General features: G+C 41.2%; 1 protein-coding gene across 2 annotated transcripts in view; it reads right to left on the reverse strand.

The window, feature by feature from the left end:
* Positions 1-5903, reverse strand: part of SYK (spleen associated tyrosine kinase) — a 55639-nt gene extending 49736 nt beyond the window's left edge. For both annotated transcript variants that reach the window (XM_054055489.1, XM_054055488.1), the window contains exon 1: positions 5765-5903. The gene's annotated coding sequence lies outside the window, so the exon portion shown is untranslated. The remainder of the gene's footprint in view (positions 1-5764) is intronic.
* Between the last annotated feature and the right edge of the window lie 777 nt (positions 5904-6680).

Here is a 6680-nt window from a genome sequence, read left to right on the forward strand (position 1 = left end):
TCACACACACAGAGATATGGAAGTAAGGACAAGCATTTTTTTTTTTTTTTTTGAAAGGAAGATGTGATACCAGCTCACAGTCAGACTGCCAACATTAAGGAAACGTTTCTTAAAATCTGTGCAAGTTTTCTAATTAGGAACCAGATCATAGGAAGGTTTCTTTCAAAAAACAGTATCAGCTTTTCCTCAGTATCTTTTGTGACGGCATGTACACCAAAGGCAGACTGTGTAGCAGAAAACTCCGCATACCGAGCAGCACATCAGTGAAACAGCTGTCCAGAAAAGACTAAGTCTGCCTCCTCTCCTCATACCCCTCTGTATCCTCAGAACAACCAGTACAATATAAGCTCACAGCTCATTAATATAAAGACTGGATCAAACAGTCTTTTAGCAATCAGAAATTCCTCTTAGACAGAAATGACAACTTGGACTAGCTGTAACCTCACCTCTCAGATAAAACATGAGAATATTCCAGAAATGCAATACATATTGAGGCATGAGCCTTCTCCTCTCCCTCCCATGGAAGAAGCTTATTTTCAGCACCTCTATCAGTGAAATATTCTTGACAAGGCCCATCTATCAATTTGAACATAGAGAGGATGCACCTGGGCTCTGAACGTTCTGGGACAACAGGCAGTAAGTACTTCCCTAGCTCTTGCGTGACAAACTACCAGGCTGGAAAAAGATAGCTCGCAGTCTCACTATTTTCCCCACTTTGTGCTGTTCTCTGCACAGCATCATCAATGATTACATTGCTAAATTGTCCAGTGGCAAATATTCCTACACCATTTGATGTCCTACACCAGGACATCAAAAAGCTGCCTTTATTTGATGAAACTTGTCCCTTGGGAGTCAGAGGCAACTTGATTTTACACTGGCAACACTACTCTCTCAACACACCACTGCTTCCCAGTAAATACTGCTCTGTGTCCTTTACAGAAAGCAGACTCCAGTGGGTTTGAGTTCACTCTTCTGTAACTCAATTTTTTTCCTGCCCTTCTGTGTGTGGGAGTACATGCAGACTAGATCTTTGTAACATCTGCTGGATGAAGACCGTCAAACAGTTGTTCAACTCACCTGAGGTAGCACAAGATTTCTCACCAACTGCACATGATAATTGAGGAGAGAATAGTCATACAAAACCTGCCTCAATCTCAGGTGTCCTTCTGTGTGCAATGACCAGAACAGTTCAAAGCACCATTTTCATCTTGATACTCATCTAAAGTCATCATTCTCAGAAACTTGCAAGATGGTCCACGGATTCAAAAGATATCTAATACCATTATCTGATTTACAAAAATAAGTATTCTTTGAAATGCAGCAGTAAATTCTAATACTTCATGTCGACGATTACTACATTAATGCTGCTTCTTTCACTGACTTTCCCCATATTTCAGATATCGGAGTCGATCTTGCCAAAATCTTACTTTTGGGTTTGGTTTTTTTTTTTGCATACAGTGAAAACGTTATCTTGCTTCAAGTTATCAAATCTAGGCTGAGCTTCAGAGTAGGAACTCATCTGCAAACAACTGCTTAGTACACTTTTAGCTTAATTTTCTTTGTTCTCTCCAAACAAAATGACAACAAAGTTTTTTCAATTCAAGTTTCTGTAATGTATTTTAAAAGAGTTGGAAAGTATGTGTGTAATTCTGTTTATAGAAGGTTTCTAACCTCAGTTTTACAATCTAGTTACAAAATCAACTTCTCAAGCAATCCTATAAAAAACTCAAGAAAACTAGTTTGTAAAAAAAAAATTAAGACACTGTTTTAAACCGAGGTTAAGTCCTCTGAAATTTGTAGAGCCCATTTTGAAATTAACAGTAGAATTGTTGAAAGCAGAACTACACACTCAGTGGTCAACAGCAGCGCACATTTTAACATTTCAGTTCTACGTCACAGATTCTGTCAGAATCTAGTTTTAACTGAGAGAACTGTCTTCTACATGTTCTAGAGGTGGTAGTCTCAAAAATTTTGTGTCTTTTTCCTTTTCTCACTTACGTCATTATTTTACACAAGCAGTGGTAAAAAAAAAAAAAAGGCAAGCAAAAGAAAAATGACTATCCAGGAGGGTGGCGGTATGCTGTGGCTGATGTATTTGATCATATCCCAGCTCTTCTAATTCATTTTACAGAATAGATTAGCCTAAGATAACAATACAAAAGTATCTTTAAAAAAAAAAAACCAAACAAAAAAAATGCTCTTTTCTTTTACTTTACTTTATTAAAATATTTAGGCAATTGTATGCTCATTTCTTTGGTATATATTCTATTCTAACACTTCCTGCCTGTATTTTCTCTAGCTACCAGGAATTGTGATTCTTGCCAATTTCAACTCCATCCCCAGCCTAGGAGTTGCCTCCTGGGTTTATATGGCTGGATTTATATACTACAGCACCACAAGTCCTACTTCTTTACAGAAGTTTTTTGTACCACACATCTTACCTCTCCTGAACATCAGTTGTTAAAGATCCCTTGCATTGTCTCCACGTACTTTGAAAGGAAGATAAGTTGTTGGACATATTATTGTCCACACAGAACACCCGGCACCCCTTATCTGTTCTGAAGAACACTGCCCTGAAGCACTACGACAAAGCTGGAGAAATGACAGGGTAGTCCTAGCTGGTCAAACTAACAGATTCTAACATCAGCTAGTTACAAACTGAGTGATAATGAAACTGCACAAACGATCTGTATCGTACTTCTGTACCCTGGTTATCTGGGTGCTAATACTTGTTAGTTTTTTATTAGTTTCTTTGGTACCTGGTACAAAGGGAAGGTTTGTGGCACTTTGCATATACTGAAGTCTCCTCAGAACATTAGGATCTCCACAAGTCTCAAAAATTTTCTTCCTCTTCTTTCCTTTCTACAAGAACCACATCTAAAGAAATGCCCGTTTTTTCATCAGATGTACGGCAATAGGAAGTTATGATGTAACTTTGGAATGTAAAGACGAACTACAAAATTTAATTTATTTCTCTAAGGTGGGCACTATTTTGTGTCAAGCTTTATGAATATTTATCAATTATCCCTTCCTATAGCAAATCTTGGAATAATTTCTTTTGAGTTAGGAGCACACAGGTTCTTTCACACTGCTTGCACTTGCGACGCTGATGTTTCCCCACAACCCCAACAAGCAATGCAGAAGTCAGTGGCAAAAGGTTTTCATCTGCTTAATTGTACGCCTCCACGTTACCCTGTATCATGCAATTAAAAGCTAGACAACATCAACTACATAACCTTGCTACTGAAATCTTAACTCAAAGGAGAAAAATGCAAATGCTAACCAAAAACTTTGTGATCAAATTATCTTTACCATGCCCCAAATAAATATTTATAAATGTGTACTGTACTATACTGTACACAAGAACAGGGAACAATCCAGCAAAGCCAAGGGACTCTTTTTCTCACAAGAGTGATCAAAGGACTTAAATTAAACTGGACAAATTAATAATATCTCTCAGTAAAAGTGCTGCAAATATTGGGAATGTTTCTCTGTAAAAGCATTTCTAGAAATGGCAGCCAAGACACAAAGTAAACTACCACCACCTCCTCCCACAAGCTTTTCTTCTTTTGTCAAATACAACAAACTCACTGCTGAACTAGATTATGAAACTATTTTCCTGTAATAAAATGCTATTTTTTTCCTAAATTAGGAACTAAGAAGCTGACCCTACAAATCCTTGCAAGGCAAGAAGTTTTCGTTCTCATGACAGAATCTTACTATTCATGCTCACAAATGCCTGCAAAACCATCTTCAGCTTTTAAACAGCACAGGTAAAAGTACTCTCACTCCAGTGGACTAACTCACTTAAGCATATTTACTGCTAAGTAAAAAAGAAGTAGCTCATTGGAATGCTCTTTCTGTAACTGTTACTGACACTTTAAGACAAGGATAGTATTCCTTGTAATTATGATAGAAAACCAGCCGAGTTCCCCTTTTCAGACGTGTTATTCTGGAACTAAACACATGTAACTGAAAGCAGATTCTGGCACAGCCTGACTAATGTGCACACAATCAACGATGAGGCACGGATCCAAAAGTCTGTAAAGCTGGAAAAAGAATGACACTATCAGTCTTCAGTGGATTCAGATGTAAACACAATTTCTTAAGAGTCACGATATTCAAACCAGCAATGACAGCACACTTACTGTTTTCAGCTATATACTGCTATGGGAAAAGCATTAGGAAGTAAAAAAGAAGTGTAATTCGCCAAAAAAAAATTAAGGAAATGACCCTACATAAATATTTCTTTTTGTCACCTGTACCTTCAAATGTCCTTAAGTTAATCTTATAATTTTACCATCAGTTTTTTAAACTCTTATTTTGTGCCTCAAAATAAGCTGCTAGCTGCTTCTAAAAATAATTTTCAGGTTTTGTCTTCCTGTGACTTCAGATGAGATTCTGCTTTTGTATCAGCACCACAGCACCATGCAAATGGGAAGAGCTGCACAGCTCACCTCTGCTTTGACAGATTGTGAAAATTTTTTAACAGAAAAAAACCCAGAACATTTCAATCGTATTTCTTTCGGAATTTTCTTGTTATTTCAAGTGAATCTGAAAACCAAAGCAGTTCTTTATCTATTTCAGCCATTTTTGAGCATCCTAACTGATGCCAAACTCTTTAGTTCAAATTGTGTTGTCTCCACCACGATAACCTTTCTCCACCACAGGATAACTGTCACAATGAAAAGAACATTCAAACTTCCTTATTTGTCTGTTTATCGCTAAATGCTTAACAGAAGAATGAAGATTAAAAAAAAAAAGAAGTTACAGTTCCTCTAAGAGGACTGCCTCAATGTACTCTACACTGCTACAGTTTATGGCCTCCAAGACTGTAAAAATACACAGCTTTGTGAGCTGATACTAGCTCTACACCGGATGGCTGTGACCATGGATTAGGCTGCAGATTCAACCCAAGGGTGGAGGAGATCTAAGCTCCTGTGGATAAAAAGAGCATGAAAGAAGCCTCAGAGAAAAGAGCACTGAAACAAGCAAAAAAACAAGCAAACAAAACCTGAACAGTTATTACTCTTAAAAGGAATAATTTTGTTTTAAAATTGAAGTATTTTACAATGCCTATTGGGACGTGTCCCCCATTGCAGGGGGGTTGTAACTAGATGATCGTTAAGGTCCCTTCCAACCCAGAGTACTCCCTCCACGATTCTACATCACGTAATTTGGCCAGACCGAAGCGGACACTTGCTACGCTTCTACTGGAGTCAGCGACATATAACAAATGTATTGCTTGTCTTTGTCGAAAACGGGATCACTTCAGACTGATCTGGCCAACACAAAGTTTATGGAGTACAGCGCTAAGGAAAAAACCCGAATAGCACTGGCGGAAAACATTAAATGGAGAGCAACTACCCAGACTGTAGTATTCACCTACTCTTCTAATAATAGACTACAGTTATTTTCTTGGAAACAAAATAGGGAAGTTTAATAAGACAGACAAGACATTTTCTCAGGCATCAAACCTCTGACATACCCCGCACTATTCCAACAGAAGCCCTGCTTTTGGGTACACTTTGTTTAAAATCTAACACCACCGTAACATACTAAGATATAAATCTATTTTTTGTGTGTTTAAAGTCTAGATTTACGCTCCTCAAACGCTAGCCTAGCGGTCTGTATCTTCGGAAGCAGTACGACGCAGGGAGGTTTCACGCCCGCTACCTGGGGACCGGCATGCTGCCTGTCTGCCATAGCGCCTTAGGACGCTTCCACCCCGCCGCCCGCGGAGACGGGAAGGGCCGCTACTCACCGCGCGCCAGGACGGAGCGGGAAGGGACGCTCGGCACAGGGGCTGCGCCGCCGCTTCCTCGTTTTCTCTCGCAGCCACGGCCACTTCCTCAACTCCGACTCGCCGAGCGCTCCCTCCGCCCCGCCGGGCGTCCGCGGCAGCGCAGGGCCGGACAGAGCAGGGCAGGGCGGGGCGGGGCAGGGCAGGGCAAGGCGTGGCAGGCACAGCGCGGAGTGTCGCAGCTTTCCGGCCTCCCGAGCGTCGCTTCTCCCAGGGCGGGGAGACATCTGTCTGCTCTGGAGCCCTGCCGGGGCATGGGGCTGCTCGGTCCCTTGGGTGCTGCGTGGCGTGTTCGACCCTGGGGCTCCGTGGTGGGACCCTGCGGTTTGGGTCCTTTAGTCAGGTGTAAGACGGCCGTGCAGCTGCTCAGCACTGTGCTTGAGACACAGGATCAAACTGCCAGATCAAACTGCCAGATCTCAACTTTCTCTTAAGAGAAAAAGGACTATGCACCATGTTTTGGTGAATATGGTTTTGCTGTGCCTTTCAGTACTTCTGTGTAATTCTGTAAGAAAAAGACATTTATAGGGTTTCCTTTTGGACAAACGCAGAGGCCTTACAGAGCACAGTATCTCCCTTTTCTCTCAAAACCCTCTCATATCAAAAATAGTGGCAACTCCAAATCTGGGGGCAACTCCAGTGTACCCAGACACTGAAGGAAAATCCCCCTTCAGGGCCATCTCAGCACCCTGTGTTACAGGGAATTAATGTCCTCTGCAGGTGATCCCAAATAGCCAAAACGTGGCGATGTATCATTTGCCAGGGACTGTCAAGGAATGACATGCTCCCGTTGTGGGTCATACAGGGATGATGAGAGGCACAAGGGGTCTCGGCTGAGGCCCTTGTGGGCAGGTCTCCTTCAGCTGTGACTGTGCTG

This window comes from Cuculus canorus, chromosome Z, assembly GCF_017976375.1.
Source record: "Cuculus canorus isolate bCucCan1 chromosome Z, bCucCan1.pri, whole genome shotgun sequence".
NCBI classification, from domain to species: domain Eukaryota; kingdom Metazoa; phylum Chordata; class Aves; order Cuculiformes; family Cuculidae; genus Cuculus; species Cuculus canorus.